General features: G+C 28.5%; 1 protein-coding gene across 7 annotated transcripts in view; it reads left to right on the top strand.

Annotated features, from left to right (window-relative positions):
* Positions 1–19,700, top strand: part of LOC116779435 (neural-cadherin) — a 197,168-nt gene that overhangs the window by 161,365 nt on the left and 16,103 nt on the right. The window lies entirely within an intron of this gene.

The raw sequence follows: 19,700 nt of genomic DNA, 5'->3' as shown, positions 1-19,700 counted from the left end.
ACTAGCGTTTGACATTAATATTTTTATTCATATATTTTCTCTTCTGAAAATAGATGGAGAATGAATCATGATGATTTTCTATAGACTTTAATTAAAAAGAGACATATTAAACTGGTTATTTCTACGACGACTTCATGTATCGTATGCTCAGGAAAACTTTCTCATATGGTTTAAAGTATCCAACAAAGGAATCGTGTCGAGTCGCTATTAGAACTGTTGTGTTGGCTTGCGAAACGACCGGCTCTTCGTTATTAGTCGCTCAATATTATGTAAGCCTATGTCCGACATTTGAATATTTTCTCATAGTTTGTTAGACTTGCCCTAAATCTAATATTACAATCATCCGATATTATAATGACGTGGCCCGTACCGTACCCGAATGAATTACTACGGTCATCTGGATTAGTCCGCGTATTGCTGGCTCTGACTAAATATGGATATGAGTTTCTGTTTTAATTGTCATTGTTTTATAACTATCTGATATACGTTGCAACTTCGAAATTTAAAAGCAATTGGGACAGCTTTAAATGTAAATGTTTAATTGGAGCATATTATAATTTAGTATTCAAAGGGGAATGATGTGCTTGTTATAGTTTTAAAATTTCATGGAAATAAAATTTACTCTTCAGAATAAATAAATGATAATGTTATTTGAGATTAATATAGAATGATTACGTTGATAAATGATTGATGGTTCTATAGGTATAATGTTTTGGCTTTCTCTGACTTCACAAGAATGATTAAAATACTTTACTTTTATCTCGAAAATTATAACCATTCCGATTTCATTCAGAATTCAGTATTGAATTTCAGAAGGGTAATCGAAATCTGATGAGATTTGAGAGAAATATAAGTGTTTTTGTAACATTATTCAGATTCGTAAAAACATGTTTATCTCTCTCTGTAAATTTAGTTAACGTCCGGTGTTAATAACTAACTCTATCCAATGTGCGAAAAGATATACATATTAAAATTGATTTTCAGCCAAAAATATACGAGTAATCCTAATTCTATTATATTATTGAATTGAATTACTTTTGCCTACGACTTAGTCCACGTGGACTTCATGTTTGGTAATTGTTGTATTTTTTATAATAGTTTTGGTAATCAATTCGAAGTGCCATGTATTTTATGTGTGTCACTTAATAGTAATATAGCTGTTGTCATGTTGTTAGATCAGATCAATCTTCATATTAGTATGTGTTATACAAATATATATTTGAAATTTTCAAACGGGTGGCGAGCATCTATCAACTTCTCTAATCTCGTAAGTTATACCGGAAATTGATAACTGTTGATTTAGTTTGTAATTGATTACTGATTAGCGAACTACGAAGTTAAGTCTAAAGTTTCTTTGTTTTGTACCTACATTTTATAGATGTATAGCAAAAGTAAATGTTCAGTATTTAATTCTGTTAGTCTGTGTTAACTATTGAATGATATTCCCTAATATATTTTTATTTTTAAAAGCAGTATGAAGAGAAAGATAATTAATCATTTTAATATAAAAAAATAAAAGCGGGGAAAAGCAACATTGTCCTGCAATTACCGTCTGCGTCACTTCCACCGCGTCTCTCCTTGAAGATTTATGTCGTTGCAATAAAATCTCCTCGTTTGAATAAACATCTCTGGCTGTGACAAATTGTGAGCTGGCTGCCAAAAGCCAGCGAACATTAGGCGATATAATTTTTTTTTGTCAAGCTGGTTTAGTTGGCTGGCTATTAATTTCATTTTAGCTCAAGCGTGACATACCTTAAATGTTTTAAAACTACAAATATTTATTACAACATCTAGTTACGCTACATTGATTTTTAGTAAAATGTTTGAGTTTCTGATGATCTAAGGCAGCTAAATGGGAGTATTTCTAGCAAAAAGTAATTAAACCGAACGTTGGTATGTGTAGCCTGAGGAGTAATGAATATTGGAGAAGGGCATCTGTACACGAGCGGCTTGTAAAAAAGATTTTTAATTAAAGCAATGTGATCACTACACGAGATTTTACTTGGAACTCCATCGCTGAAATAGAGGAGAAAAATTCAATACATAAATGGATTTTAACTTTAAACATATTATATACACGTTTTTATCGCAGCTGTTATGGAAGGATTGCTGGTTGAAATTAATTTATATTTAATAGTAGGTATTTTATATAACAATTAAATCATTTTACTTAACTAATATACTCTACATAAGGAGCAGCTCGTTAGGAGTTTCATAAAGGCCAAGAACTAGTTAAACCAGGACACGTAGTGGCTCAAGAGATCACAGGAAGTGGTGCAGTTCTAAGTGGAATGGAACTTACTCATACCGCAACGGCCGTGTTATGTCTGTATACGTTAGTATTAGATTAATAACTGTCGTCTAGTAAAATATGGGCTGACCTTTATAAAGACATAACTGTTAAAGCGATCGAATATATATTTTTTTTATTATAATTATATTATTATACTATTCCTAACAACTGAAAAATTAATCAATCTAATTTATATTCAGTGTTCTGTTCTAAATATTTTTCTTCTCATAAATTAGCTTATAATTCCATAATAACAGATCGCTTTGTATGTTGAATAGCTTCATAAAGTGTTGTTATATCATATCTGCGGTTAATTCGTAAACATAAATTATAAATTGAAATACATGAACCAGAATATTAAATTTGTACATGCCATTGTACCCGCATTGTACTCAATGTGAACATTATAACACAGTTTTTGTTAATAAAATTTAATATAGACTGAGGAATATATATAATTAAATAAGTTTTATATTACTTACTCCTTACATTTCTTAAAAATATAATCATATATGTACATGAAATCAACTATCATAAAAACCCCTCCGTTGGTTTATTAGAATGAAATATCTGTCGAATAGGATTTTTATATATTTGTAAAAAAAAAATATGGAGATTAAATACAATTAATAAGAAATACTATATTCCGAGCTTATAGCTGTTCTGTGAAATGTTAAAATTTTTGCTATTTTCGGATTAAAATATTACAATTCTACATAAATACTATGAAAAGTTTCCATTATGCTCAATCTGCATGTCAATTTTATGCTCGCATTTTAGAAATTTTGAACAAGAACCATATAAGTAAATTTAGACTTAACTGGAACATTTATTGTTGGTAGTTTCAAGCCTCAAACGTGAGAGTTTGAAGAGAAAGTTAAAGTAGTAAATGCTATCTCTAACGGGAATTGCTCTGATTACAGGCTTCATGCCATGTTACTTTTAAAGTCTATGCTTTTCAAAAAAAAAAAAAACAAACTAAAATGTATTTCTAGCCACACCTTCGATTCGGTTGAGATTTTTATGTTCACAACAAAATAAAAAACTCTTTAAGCAACCAGTTCTGTTTAAGAATTATGTGAATCGTAACGATTGATTACGAACATAAGGAACCTAATGAGGCCTAAGATTTCGCGAGTATTCATTAAAATAAAACTAATGTTTTTAGGATTTACTACGCGTTTATAAGTATTTTTAACAACATACTCTGGACTTGCGGTTACTATACAGCAACCATTATCGTAGTTGTTAAAAATAATTATAAACGCGTAGTAAATCCGAGAAATATTAGTTTTATTTCTATAAGGAACCAATATTTTTGAAACTTTTTAACACGTTCACCCGCTTTACAGATGTAATTTCTTGTCTAAATCATATAATAGCTACATATTTTAGTTTATTTTATTCTAAAAAAAAATCACACGTCTAATTATAATAAAAAAAATTGCATATTATATCGAAATAAACATTTTCATTTAAGCAAATTAGCAGAATTTAATAGTACGTAGGTATACTATGTTAAATATAGGTTTTTAGTAAGCAAAGATTAATACGGGTACAAAATAGATACCTACATGCTACGTACAGAAATCTAATGCCAAGTGTTGATTTCAATTAGGTAAATAGCTGCTGAAATTCGTAAGCTAATGTGCTACTTGGCTTGAACTAAAGCTCATCATTCAGTTATTATTTTTTTATTACGACTACATTATAAGTTAGTGTTATTTTATATTTATAATTATATATTTTGAATCCTATAGAAACGCTTATTCCTTCGTTCGTTACAATCTTGGTAAATTGCGTCAGTCAATTACAAATAAAAGTGGAAGAAGACTTCCAATTACGCTTTGAACGTGGTTTTTTCCGTAGATCATATAACATTTCATTTCAAAGTCAAAGCTATTTAAAATTACTTTCAGGTTATCCTGAACCTAATGCAAAGTATACTTAAAGGTTACTTCACCAATGATTGCTAGATAGTTATGCATCCAAACAAGTCTCTAAAGTTTGAGACTAGTTTTATGCAAAAAAGCTTAGTTTGCAGCAAACTAACAGATTTGAAGCACTCAAATAGGTATTATGAACTCGAAATTCTCCGCGATTGCAAAGGATTATAAGAATGAATAGGTGTATGCATGTACCTGCTAATGTATGTTATACTTTTACCTGAAGAAAATGATTTATAGTAACACATTTTAGCTTTATATAATAATGACGTGTACTTCTTACTATTTTTGGTTATTGTTTTATTTCTATATAAAATTCATGACTGTAATCGAGCAATCACTGTTTGGACAAGCTTTGACAATTCATAGTATAGACTTTAGAGCACAAAGAAAATAGACATTGTGCCTAAGCATGTAAAGAATATGTCAAGTTGCTGTAAAATTAATATGTTTTTTAATTTCAAATAATATTTTGAAAAATATTACTTATTTTTTATTCAACCCGCATTCCATGTAAATAAGTCAACCGCGCGTATTGTTTAAAATAAATAAATATGTTAAATAATATATCCATGTGTAAATGGAGTCTAACAGAATTTAAATATAAATATTCTAATAAAAAAAAATCGTTCATCGAAATGAAGGACGTAACGCAACGCGTGCGTCTCTGCGATGCGGATATTATGCCGGGCTGGGGACCCGGTCATGCATATTCATGCGCTCGATCCAGGGACCCGTATTAATTTGCATCCTGATCCAACGGTCCGCTACCCGGTTTGCGTTTCTTCACAATTATCTCTCTTTGTAACAAGTAGTCTTTGTAAGAATAGCCACTTGTCATATAGCAATATACACACCGAATATATAGTAGAACGTCCAGACATGTTTTAGAGATTTTAAAATTCTTAATATCTGCTATTTATTAAAGTTGTATTACCTGTATTAAAGTATTTATTTTTGTGATACAGCCAAATATTCATATTTTCATTAGACGATAGTAAAGTTATTTTCGGAATATTCAAGAAATATAAGTATTAACTTTCACCTTGTTGTCATGAAATATTTTTATAAACGAAAAATATATATATATTTTTATCAAACCTTCATAGATTCATTTGTGAAAGCGGTGATGAAAACTTGAATTTAAGAGCGATATTCACTACACAATATAGCTATATAAAACATAATTAAATATCGACAACAAAATAAATTTTAAATCGAATGATTAATTTTAAAACGGTACAAATATAAATAATCAACTTTTTAAAATGCACTTATTAAAAACGCCCCAACTTAACAACAGATTTAACCAATTACCCACGAGGGGCAATTGCGAACAATAGCACTTTGCTTTACTGAAAGAAACCTTCAATTCAGATATTTTAAAAGTTTAATATTATTGTATAATTTGCTATAGGTAATAGTTATTGAAATTATTAATAAATATCTTAGCCAATTTAACAACCGTACCCTTGGGATACTATTTTTAAGAAAATGAAAATATGACGTATGTTTTACTTACATGTGTTAAAGAGCTAAAAGAGCTGTGTTAATATATAGAAGGTATTTCGAGTTTAAAATCAATTAGAAATAGTTGCTTTATTACTATTTTCTAACTTTTTTTTCTTTTTTCTTATCTCTAAATCTTTTTCCTAAGATCTTTTAACCGTTTTTCAAAGACGTACTTAATTAAGGTTATGATTTAATATTTTTTCGCTTTTTTTAAGTTTAGTTTATATAGACATAGAAAAAAGTTTAACAATACATCTTTATTTTTTTTTAAGTATTTAGCAGAATGTATTATTACATACTCATTTACATTACTGCTAAACCGAACACATTTCCAACAACACTATCGAGTTTCTTTGAGCCCTTGTATCAAACTACATTTGGTTTCCATTATCAACTCTAGATGACAATCCACGTAATTATTGTAACAGTACTCTATGTGCTTATAGAGTTATGTGAGAGCATACTTATATTTATTTTGCCTCTTATATACATTTATAATATATACAAATAATGAGGCACCATTATTAGTTCAAAGGTTAACATAGATTTATCAGTTGTAATTGATATTTTTTGTATAAATATTTTAATACCACATTCTAATAACCGGCAATAGGCGAACAAGAGTAATAGGTTAAATTTATTACTCATTTATCGTCTAGGTCTATTTCACAATGAAATTATGACGTACCTGACTTGTATTATTAATGTATCAATAAATTATGTCTATATTCCTAATTGTAATTGAATTGAAGTCACCTCGTTGCCAAACTTCTATTTAGACTTGACATCTATGGGTCGATGTTAGTCATTTTAAGTAATGGTAAACCCTTCTGATCACTTGCAGCACTATAAAATTCGTTTTGAAATCCACATGCTATTCATATAAAATTTGCATAAAATACGTTGAGCTTTGTTTATAGCAGGAATATAATACAAAAATAATAGCCTAAGAGAAGTTAGTATTTAATAAGTTGCTTGAGACACGTCTGTGACGATGGCGACAAGAATATTTAATATAATAGTCAACTGAACCAGAAACAAAAATACGTGACTATTTCTTAAATCGGAGTTTTAGTGTTATAAAGACCAATATTAAATAGACATCTAAAGACGCCTTCGCAGTGCGACGTCAGAGCAAACAAAGATTGGGTCAATGATATTGAGTTTTTGGTGTTTGTTCAATATGATTTCTAAAAGTGAATTGTATTCCATACTTTTAGAAATCATTTTCTTATGTCGACTATCCAACTTCATTCTTCAGTGTCTACTGTTGTGAACAGAGCTTATTTGCTTCAAAATCATATAGTCATTACCATATATTTCGTTAGGGCGGCGTAAGTTGAATAACACGGTCCTGTCGTTTAAGGTTATGTACATTGGATTTTAAATGCCTTTCTATTGGTGTTAGTTTTTGTATTCATATAATAATATTAATTATTAATCTATTAAGTTAAATTAGTTATTAAACTTTCGCAAAATTTGATACCTTCAATAGCTTCAGTGGGTTTCTGCTAAGATAACAGATTGAATAACTCGATAAAAATTTGTAAGGGAAGTAGAGTATTAATTAAAATATTATTAAGCTTTACAGTGATGATTCATGTCATTGCAATTTCATAAATTTTGTTTGAGCACTTGCTATTAGAAAAGTAAATTAAGTTTAGTACATTTTTCTTTAATTCATTTCTTCTAAACACCATATAATTTCCCATTACTTAGTTGCGGGTTTCTCCTATTAACTCCTAAGAACTCCGATTAAAATTAATGGAATTCTAGAACGTAATATTTAACTCTTACAATCTCGTTATTAACGATTTAAAATGAAAAGTGAGAAGACGTCAGGATATTATATAAACGTTGATAAAATACAATAAGACAAATGTTATCTTGCTTCACAACAAATTTTTCTAACTTAAAATATTTACTTAAGTTTTTATAAAATATTTTTGTTAACAATTATTTTATATATATAAAATTGGTTTCGTTCTATCATATCAATACCCAGAACTGACTCAACGAGCTTTTGTAACTCAGAATAATTTTTAAACAATTCATATTACGTAATCAAACAGACGTTTGTCACACCCAATTTTATTAGCTCATAATTTTTTAGTCGAACTTTGTTGTTTCCGAATCATTTTATAGCATTCCATGTGTTTCATAATTAGTTAGTAGGAACTCTATCGATTGATATTTCATACTAAAATTATCGGAACCATTTGCTTTAAAATCCGCAGATAGAACTAATTATACTCTTATATTTTATCACCAATTTATTCAGCTCGATGAATTGTGTAATAATCATTGAAGTGAATCCCACCGTGCTATGTATACATGGAAAAACTAAATGATTGTTGTCAAAGCTAGAATCATGTGATGAATTTGGGATTATAAGTGGAAATATTTTTATTCTATTAAAGTCGTTTACTATAAACTTAAACATAATTACGAGAATATCTCGTGTCATTAATAAAATATAGTATTCAGATCTTTCGTAAATGTAGATTAAGTTAAAAACAATTTTTAATAAAAATATTTTGTTGCTTTCGTTGAAAACCCGATATGACATAATAATGGCGATTGTAATATTCTATTGCCTCATATTTAGCTTTGCATTAAAACTCATGATAGGCGAAATATTAATACGAAGATATCATAGTAACATATTTCGTATATTTCGTGGAAGTCCCTTTCAAGTAGCCGATTCGAAAATGCCGGAGGATACATTCTATGGGCACTCCACCAAACAACCAAATCTTCAACATTCATCGTTCAAGTTATAAAAACTTGTTTTTTTATTTAATGCTTTTTTTCAAGATAAAAGAAACCTGGAGATCATGTTATTGAATTTGAACGAAATTATACGAACTAGCTATGAACGTTATGGCAGATTGAACGTCAGTTTCACGCTCGATTCAATCACTTTTATATTAAAAAGTAACTGGTTTTGCACGACGACGCCAAGTCTGATAATATATCACTCGTATTAAATATTTGATATATCAAACTTTAAAAACGTTTTCGATTGCTTTATTAAAATTTACAAATTGCATAACACAACACTCGTACGTTTATCCTTGATGATATTTGATTTATATGAAATAAAACGCTAGAATTTATTTTATCTATATATTTTATTGAAAGGTTTTTAATTGAAACAGTTTTTATGTATTCGATAAAACGCAGGAAAAAAAAAATTCTAGTTCAGATTTCTAAAAGTAATCGCTAAAGCAGTTATGAAAGCTAATATTACGATTAGTATTGTGGTTAACAGCAGCTGTTACCAGAGCTCTTGAAACATTTTGCACCGTGTTAGGTTCAGTAGATAACATTATTAGATTAATTTAATTATTTTTAAGTTACAAATAATAAATCAAGTCATAATGACCATTTCGTAATCTTTATTTAGAAGACTCGATTATACATAGGCAAGTGCTCTTATGATATATGAATTTCACATAATTTAAATGACATTTACATTACATTACAAATTCATATCTCTTGTAACACGGTATAATTAATCAATAGGAAAAAAACACGCATATTATTATTCAAAAATTTTGAAGATCATTACAAACTTTATTTTTAGTAAATTAAAAAAATATTTACTAGTACACCTTTTGCACCTTCTGCCTGATAATTTAATCTATATTGGTGAAATATTACCTTAGCAATTTCATACTAAAATGATATTTCGTACTCTGTATAGAACTGGCTCTGTAATTTATTCAATACGGTTCACTGTCGTTTCCATTTTCTCTTTTTCATAATAAAGAAGCGAGCTTGTTTTCTTTTTCATCCAAAATTTTAAATTATTTTCAATTTATTTTCAAATTTTGTTTCAAACAATATAAATATTAACTTGATCTTTATCTGTTAGGGTAAAGGAGAGTAATTTTATTCCGACGCTTTGCCTTAATTGAGTTATTTTAGAAAAATAAATCTATTTTTTCTCGTGTACCTCAATTTTCTAATTATCTTGAGTCTTACAGTCACTAAGGAAAAAAGTTCGTACTATATATCGCTAGACTTATAAGTATTATCGATTGGAAAGTTACTTATGTAAAGTATATAAAATTATTTTCCTCGTGTAATATTTTATAAAAGAAACGAAGTAAATTGATAAAGGAAAAATAAATACCAAGAATATGTATTGACTCGGAAATTAACAGCCAACAAATACGGATTTTTTTTCTTTTATGTATACGGTCCTGTTTATATAAACGATCGTTTTTTTCTTTTGTAATACTTAATTCCTGGCATTTGCTATTGAAATAACACAAGCGAAATACAATGGTTAATAAAAGAATGGTTTGTTAAATTTTGTCTAAATTATTATAACCTCATGACTGTGGTTATGTTTTCCTCTGTTTTTATACGAGAATCTATCTAGATATAATAAAATATCACTCAGATAAAAGCTCTTTGTTATATTATTAGTTAGCAAAATAATTTTATGTCATAGTTAATGATTGCAACATTAAATCAGACGCACCTTCATGTCCCCATTTACTAATAAATTAAACATTTTGATTACAATGATACAAATATCAAAATGCACTTGCCGTGGGTGAAGAAGCCTTTGTTATACTGACTAAATAACTCACTCTCAAATTACAAAAAACATCCAATAATTCTCAGTAATTATTATATTTTGCTATTTAATTAATTAAAAAACTATTTCATTAACATGGAAATCGCCAATTAATTTTTAATGCTCACTCATAAAATAATTCCCTCGATAACGAATGTTTTTGAATTTATATAACAAATAAATGCTCGTATATCAATAATTACTATCTCAAACCTATTTGTGTGAATTCGGTTTAAAAGGATATTTTGTGATAATAGTATAATGTTTATTTTTCTTCCCTTTTTATTATATTTTTAACGTCCTATATATGTGATAGTACAATTCTAATATTTATTTATTAATAGTTTTTTTAATAATATACATTTATATAACATTTAAATAAATAATATAACATACTACATTTTCAATTTATCCTGAACGATAAGTAAAAACAAATATTGAATAAAATAAAAACTCTAGCTCTCCAGTCACCCATAGTTTATTCTATAAAACGATTAAATAACAAATACAAGTTAAAATATACTGTTAAAAGGTTTTTCTACAGAAATCTTTTCAAGAAATTTCTGCATTTATTTCGCAGAATGTTTAAAATGCCCTCGCAATGCATTTTATATAGAAGGGTAAGATTCCTTTATGTTTGGTCACGTAACCATAGACTTTGTTGCAATAAAAAATATCTTTATCATTCAATTTACTAGCGGAACGTTGTCAGACTAAGACGGTAATAATTTTGCCTTTGTGTCAAGCGGAAATAAATTTAATAATATTACATTACGGCCATGTATATCAGTCATAGGTATCCTTTAGAGAATAAAACTAAGTAACATAGCGCCAGTCATTTTAATATTGCACAATTATATACCATTACAAGTGAAAGCCATAAATTAAAGGAATTAATTGATATATTTAAGGTTATAATGAATGAAGATCAGTGATACAAATGCCTTAATAAAACGTTGCAAATAGGACAATCTAGTCTCTTTAAGTTGGTTATAGTCACTTTGTTCCATAGTCATCCCTTTGTCCTATACAAATTTGCTTCTCTTTTTATTTTATCACCTTTGTTCCTAACAGCTGCTCTGATATTAACGCTTTCGAATTCAAATCTTTGATATTTAATTCTCTTGTCATTTCTCTTAATAAACTTGAGCGATTAATGTTTACTCTAACACATATTTTTTTGTATTTAAAATGTTATTCATCTTAAAAGTCTCTCATACGACCATGTGAATTATATACTGATATAACGTAGCATGTCATTTTATGACATGAATTTTAATATCATGATCTTATAAGTTATTTTAGTTTAAAAATAAAACTATTTTAATACTTAGTACTGCCACAAAAGAATATATTAGTATTTTATAAGACATAAACGTAAGATATACTTTATGAAGTTTTGTAAATATTTCCCGATGATATTAAATCGAAAACTTGTCGTTTTCATAAACAGGATAGAAATATATGAGACCAAACAGACATAACTACCGTCCACGATTGATAGAATCACATAAATGGGAATTTGGTGTTAGTGGTAGATAATTCGCGGACGAATTGTTACCGCGACCGAATATCATGCGGAGAGGCGTGAAACACGACGCCAGTTACCATCAATGAATTTATTGCTTCCAACGACCGCTATGAATTGTACTGACTTACGTCATAGAATACAAAAAACAACATCTAAATGACATTTATGATTTAAACATTTTATTTCTCAGATATAATTCAGTTTCAATTTATTCTAAAGCATTATTATTATGAAAATATTCTCCACTAGTTGCCTGTTGAGACGTTCAATGCATAAAATTGGTTGAAAAATTTGTTTCTATATGATAATAATGTTTTGTTAAAACAAAGGCGCAAACGTAATCACGAAAGTGTGTTATGTAAAAGACAAATGTGTTAAGTTGTCTGTTTGTTCAGGGCTCAATGTATATATTACCTGGATTGCTTCTATGTAGGGTGGTATTATAAATATTAAACGTATATTAAAGTGTTTGTGAACAAGCCTTAACGCTTTCATTGTTTTGCATTATTCAGAAATACAAAGACACCTTCGCCACAAACTTATATAAGATTATTCTATATACATTTTGTTTGGTTATGGTGGGGACATTTATTTACAATAGTATCATTACATATTTCTCACGTAATATTAATATTTAACACATGAAATAAACTAAGAAGTTCATAACAAATATTTGTCCAAAAAAATTTACAAACAAGTATACCCTTGCAAAGTCGAATCCATCAGAGAGCCTTTCAAATTATAATTATAATTAATTAAAATATGAAATTATTTGCATAGTGTTTCTTAATGAACTATGCAAAAAAATATTACCCAATTTGAGTTAACTATTTATTTAAGTACATTATAATAGTATTACCAGATGCTGTAATTCTATCAATTTTTGGTAATACAAAAGTTAGTTTAAACACAAAAATCATTAAAATGCTGTAGTGCATATAAAATATTGAATTAAACTTTTTCCGGCACTGTTTTTATATGAATGTTTTTGTTTGCGTCTATATTAAAATAATTCTACTAAGCGAAAATCAATTAAAATTAGTTTTACAGGTATCAGCACATTGATTGATTTTTGATTTTGTTAAATGTTATTTCATAAAAAAACCGTGTTTAAAAATACATGTACGTATAATGTTTAAAAATAATTTGAGAACTTATATAAGTTAGCACATATTTAAGGAGGATGATAATATCTTACGTCGGCAGATTGGCACCGCACGGCTCATTAGTCTACGTATAACAGTTCGAAATCCTGGGGACTTTGCTTTTCATATCTGAACTTACAGAATATAAACCAGGCTGCATAAATCATTCTAACCTTTCTTCCAAATTCCCAGCTGAATTTTAGCAGAATTCGATTCTCAATCTCTTTTGATTCACTGAATTCTAATGCTCTATACTATTATATTTAATTCTCACATGCGGCTTTCCATCCTTATAGATGAATAAGTATGTCAGCACTGTAACATAATTCACTGGATTTTGCGTGATTAAATAACAAGCTACACTTTCACTTATATAATATTTAAGAAACTGTAAATGTTGCCAATGTTATAACTAAACCGGTTTGTGCTGAGGCTTTTCTATTAGTAATTTTACATAACATATATAATATCCCAGAGGTTCCTTAGTACTCTAGTACATTGTTATACAAAACAAGTGAGTTAAAACAGTTGGAATAAAAAGTTATTTACTCCTCTAAAGGTAGGACTAATTAGGGCTGTCATTAAATACATTTGAAGAACATTAAATTCATTAAAATATTTCAAAATAAGGTTGAGCTAAAACCGTACAATAAGGGAATATTATTTCGACATACAATAATACATAATTGAATAACCGTAGCTAATTGGAGAGCCGGTTCCCACCAGAAAATGTTACTAATTTTAATACCACTTTACTCGCTAAGCTACGCTTAGTAATTTTAGCAAAAATCTGAGCCCTCTACCTCGGCCCGGTATTTAGAGAGCTATTAAAAGTCTACCACAGATTCTGTAGAGATTTAGATGGAAATCCTTGGATTATACGCACACTAAACTCCTCGAATGTTACGTTTTCATCTCAGTGTTCTCAGAAAACATTTCTTTTTAAAAAAATAGGTTTTTATAATTCAACTTTCCTTTCAACATTCGAAATAAGAATAACAAAAGACAAAGAAGTTTTTTTCACATTTTGTACTAAAGTGGTTTTATTACTTTATATAATGCTTTTTTTTTGCGATAAAATTAGTAGAAATAACGTGACATGAAAATATTCCTTTTTTCATTTTTATTTAGCTCCTAACCGAAGATATCTCAAACCTACTTAATATAAATTATGTTCATATTGTGTACACTGGACAAGTTCCTTTATTTAAAAATAATTCGCATGAATAATGTATAGCCGCCTCCGATGTCGGATCCTTCGCTGACCCTTGTTTACACTGAGTTTACTAATACTGACTTACGGTTTAACAAGATTCAAACCTAATCGTTGAATAGAAATAGCTTCCAGGAAAATTTGATGACAAACAATATTTACTAAAAATTCCTTGCTTTTTTAAATTTTTCGATAAAACATTTTTTTCATTTTGTCTGTTAGCTAAGTTAATTGAAACTTCGTATTAAGAATTTATTAATAAAACATATTTTTCAGATACTCCTTATTTACATCATGACCCTTTACATACGCTGAATAAATTTTGACAAAATTCCTCTCTTTGCCATAATTCTAACTAAATTATCATATTAGTTTAGGAGCGTTTTAGGTAAATTGCAGTGTTTATCTCTATTTAAATATAAAACAAATTATATCGCGAAAGCAGCTGGTCGGCAAACTTATCTAATTATATTCATTAGTGTACCAACTCCACGGATAATAAACGGAGAACCGCTCTTTGGGATTTCATAAAACTAAAATATACACTTATTAAAAAGAATTGTAAAATGTAATTCTACTTAATTTGAGATTCAATGTTTCATGATTAAAGAATTTATTGTTTTTTGAATTTAGAAGTAACATTTGACACTGAAATTATACTGATCAGCAATGTGATATTGATTTGATTTGATATTTATTTTCAGCTATTGTTTTTATATTATTTTGGAATTAAGAAATTATTAACAAAATTATTTAATTTCTATTCGTTACGGTTAATGAAGTGATGATCACGTTCATAAAAGGTTTCTAGTTGGACCAAAGATTTCTATCAGTTGAAATTTACATTTTAAATTAACTTTCTTTTCCACAACTAGGGTTATACGACTACCCTACTTATTCTGAATGAGAAAAGAGTTTCTTATTTTTTTCTCCATCACATATTTTACATTTGTAGAGTATATTTATTATTGTTAGATATTTTGATACTCCATGAACTCCAAGATTATGTAATGAAAAATGTGAGGATATTCGCTTTGAGATATATACATGAAAATATCAGTTATGTAATCGATGAAAACACGCGGAGTAGATTTTGGCGGTCCTCCAACGTATTATACTAGAAATTAACGAATTATAAAAGATTGTTTTTAAGAAAAGATACTTAATATTGAATGCAAGAAAAAATCAGAAATGTCCTACAAAATATATTAGAAAAATTTGCACTTTAAATTGGTATAAATTTACTTTTTTAATTCATATGCTATCGAGTGGTGTAATGAAATTTGCAATTATAGTGAAACTTTCGGATGAGCCTGAAATGAAAATGAAATAACGGCGGCCAACAATCTAGGTTGCGTAATCGGAAACAAGCCGTTGCTGTATAGCACCGATACTGCTTAATGAACTCGAGACAATCTTTTATTGTCTGCTTGGACTTGGATAAATTGTGATAGATTACTCCCCGGGTCTTCTAATTCGAGGCCAACTCTATTCGACTTTCAGTTTGTACATTGAGTAGGCATAGGGTCGAACTATTCGACTTATCCCATGACACAATTTTACGAAAAGTAAAATATCCATTATTGTTTGCAATAAAAACCGCTGTTAAAGCTATGTTCATTTGATGTTGTTGTTTATAATTAAGCCTTTGTTATTATTTTACTTGTTTGTGCATGTAATGGAATTGACATTCAGTGTGCAGAGCAGCACAACAATTCTACCCTATTTCTTATAAGCGAATGAAAGCCTCTAGAGACGTCGTGGTGGCAGATTGCTTACAGTCATTCACTTTGGACTCCTTTGTAAAATATTTACTTTACCCGCCACAACTATTTCGAAATACTTCCTCGTTTAACTGAGTTTTCCATTTAAATGTATTTCCCTCTAAGAAAATTATTTTTTCAGTAAATATTTTGGAAAACTCAAGCCATAAGTGTATAACGCTTTCCTAATATTTTTTCTTTTCTATTTATTCAGTTGCAACAAACTATGTAATAAAATAACTGCCTAAATATTTCTTTCCAGATGTACAATATTAAAAATATTCATTTACTGTTTTTATCAAACTTTAACGAAATATTTATTATAATTTATTTTATATTATATAGTGTTCAGAGCCTGCAAATTTGAAAAAAGTGGATGGTTTTAAATCCTATAGCAGTTGAGATTTAAAAAAAGAAAATTCTTTTTAAGAGGAAAGCGCTGTGTTAACGATAACCTATTAATTAAAATATCTATAAACAATCACTCAACTGTGCGATATAAAAAGAAAAAGTTACTTTATTTTTCTAATTTTATATTTTAATTCTATACAAACTATTTCTATAAAAATGACAATTTTCATGATATGAATTTGTTTAACAATTGCTTGCTGCATACAAAAGTACAAATCTAAACATTGCTAAGACATTGAAAGTGTATTTGAAAATTTATTAACGGAATAAAAATATTTAAACATAGATTTATTCAGAGTATTACGTAAACAATTTTTTAAATATTGTCTTAGAGTTCTTGATGTCACGTTATATGCGATCTGTTCTGTGATTTACTGCACTCTTCTCCCAGTACTATCGAGCGGTTCGTCCACTGAACGAGAAATCCTATATTATGACGTTCTAGGATTGAATTTATGGGCCCCATTCATTTTACGTTATAAATGATAATTAAAAACCAAAATGACACCGTATTCCACGTACATATATCTCTCAAGGTACGTTCTGTTTAATGAAATGGCTTTACGCAATAATGTTTGCTTAACTTGATTTATATTATTCATTGAGAAATCAAATACTTTGTAGCTATTTCTTTCGTCGTTATTGTATTGCGATGTTTAATAATATTTTACTAACAAAAAATATAAATTATTTTCCTTCTTTTCCACAAATGAAGATTACCGAAAGAAGGTAAAAATGAAAAAGTACTAAAAAAGTAATTGCAAATATATGTAATAAGTCTTTACAACGTGTTGTCTCTCGCCTGTCATAGCCTGTTAAATATTCCTATTTCCAACATATTCCTCTAACGTTGTACCGTATTTAGTGGATTCAGAAAAGAAAATAATTTTGTCTTAATATTATAAAAAAAGGTTTTTGATATCAGATCTCAATTATTATATTTCTCTTTAAGAATAAATTTATTTTTTGCATTCAACTATCTTTATTAAAAAACAGAATGTATTACATAAGTATTAATTCAAGTAAGACATGTGTTTGATGTAACTACGAATGCCTAGAACTGATTTAAGATCAAAATATTAATGGCTGACTATATAACATCTATTGGGAATACTGAGTCTCTTACAAAGCGGCCTCGGCGTCAGCCATTAGCCTGGTCATTAAGTTGTCTGACTATAAGAGTGCACTTAGTCACTCAATACGAAACCTGTGTTGGCCTACGTTTGGGCTATAGATAAAGCCACCGAGAACATCAATATCGTTAATCGAGAAGCATCTATTACTTTGATCAATATCAAAGCTTATACTCGTACTACACAGTATATACTCACTGTGACGCTTCTAAATATTACTACCGTCGAATTTGATTGAAGTCATCGATTTGAAGACGAACGTGTATTTCGTAAGTAATATTACATATTGGATTTTCCATGAATCTTCCTAGAAGTTTAATATTTATCAAGGATAATATGCATTCACGCATCCTTCTATTTTCGAATTTGTAGCGTACTCAGTAGATCCATTGTCGGTTTAGAATATACAGCGCGATAACGTTTATGTAAACCAGAACCTGTGGTATATATAGTAGAAAATAATAACATCGAATATTGATTAAAATAATATTGATTTCTATGTTATGATTAAGTTAAATCTGCGTAGTATCGACAACTATTATTTATTAATAACGTAACTTAGGTACATATGTACTTTAGTTTATTTTGTTATATATTTTAATTATGTTAAGCACTTAATAAACCATCAAGGACAAATGATGTGCGTCCCACGTTTTTGACTTACCGAATATAATACATTTAATTATACTAACTCTATTGCAACTCATTAGCGTGAAGCTCCGTGATATGAGAATCCCATTAGTAAAACAGGCTTTATTGCGAAATTGTATATAACTTGTTAAATTAAACTGAATTTTCTGTTTATTATTTAATTATTTACTTGCCAATGAAAACTTTTTTAATGAGTGCGTTCTCATATTTACAATGAAATTAACACATGAAATAACTCAAACTTTACAACTTCACTATCACTACATAATGTATTAGAAGTTTATGAATTAAACTTCTATTAACTTAAGTTTAGTTTAAAGTCTCACGCAAGACAAAGTCGTCAGGTTTACTTTATCTGTGATAACGTAACTGATTTAATGACTTCAAAATATTGATCGCTGGCGTTCCAATTATAGCTAAGAATAATACCCATAATATTAAATTTCTTTAGTGACAAAAATCTATTATATCTTATACTGTATACTGTAAGTACAGGTAAATAGAATATGTTTTTAAAATTAAAGAAATTATTATGTAATAATTTCTTACTATTAAATTAAAATTCAAATAGAAAACATAAAATATAAAATAAAAAAATACTAGACACGTGCGAGATTCGACCCTGCATTCTCCAGAATATCGCGTTCCAGTTACTTTGCCAACTAAGCTATCACGTCCATTGTTATACTTTTTTATTGTTGTACTCTAATTTACTGCTTTTCATAGTTATTATGATATATATGTTATTTATTGTACATTACACTTAGGATCATAATTACTTAATTGTATTTTGAAGAATAGAATAATGATGTTCATTCATCCTCATGAACAAAGGCTCATCTACCGCTATAGGTTTATTTAATAACACAAACTCTTAAAATATTCTTCTCATTTTATTAAAATAATACTTACATTATAATTTCTTACAAAACAAAGTATAATATAATTCTGAAGTACAGAGAGTTATCCTTGTTGATTGAAATCAAAAATAATTGGCATAAAAAATCTCTTCAAGGAAATTTGTTCTAGGAACTACAAATTTTCAATATTTTATACGACCACTCGATCATCGAGCACTTAAAGTGGTTAGAGAAATTGCTACAATATTTCTTACTCACTTTTAAGAGTTGAAGCATGAAGTTTCGACATTATTGAGGGGTTGATTATTCGAGCTTCTTTTGAGACTTGCTAAACTCGACTCAAGTGGGTTTGGAATTGTTATATATGCTTACCATTCCATTTGAATATGAAAGTAATTTAATTTAGTTTTGCTTTATTCTTGTTTTTGTTATATGTATCACGTTTTTTTGTTTTATATTTGAAAATTTAATAATTTTAGTTGAAGTACGCTTTGATACTTTTTGTAAAAAGAAAAAACATACCACACAATTTTACTAAAATATGAACAGTGTTAACAAATAAAGGTAATAAATAAGGCTAACTTCTTCTTCCAGGAAAGATATTATAATACTTACAGTTTGTATAATAACGTTGCATCCATTCGCTTA

The sequence above is a fragment of the Danaus plexippus genome, chromosome 2 (assembly GCF_018135715.1).
Source record: "Danaus plexippus chromosome 2, MEX_DaPlex, whole genome shotgun sequence".
NCBI lineage: Eukaryota > Metazoa > Arthropoda > Insecta > Lepidoptera > Nymphalidae > Danaus > Danaus plexippus.
Note: the sequence above shows the minus strand (reverse complement) of the source record. Positions and strands in the feature narration are given on the sequence as shown.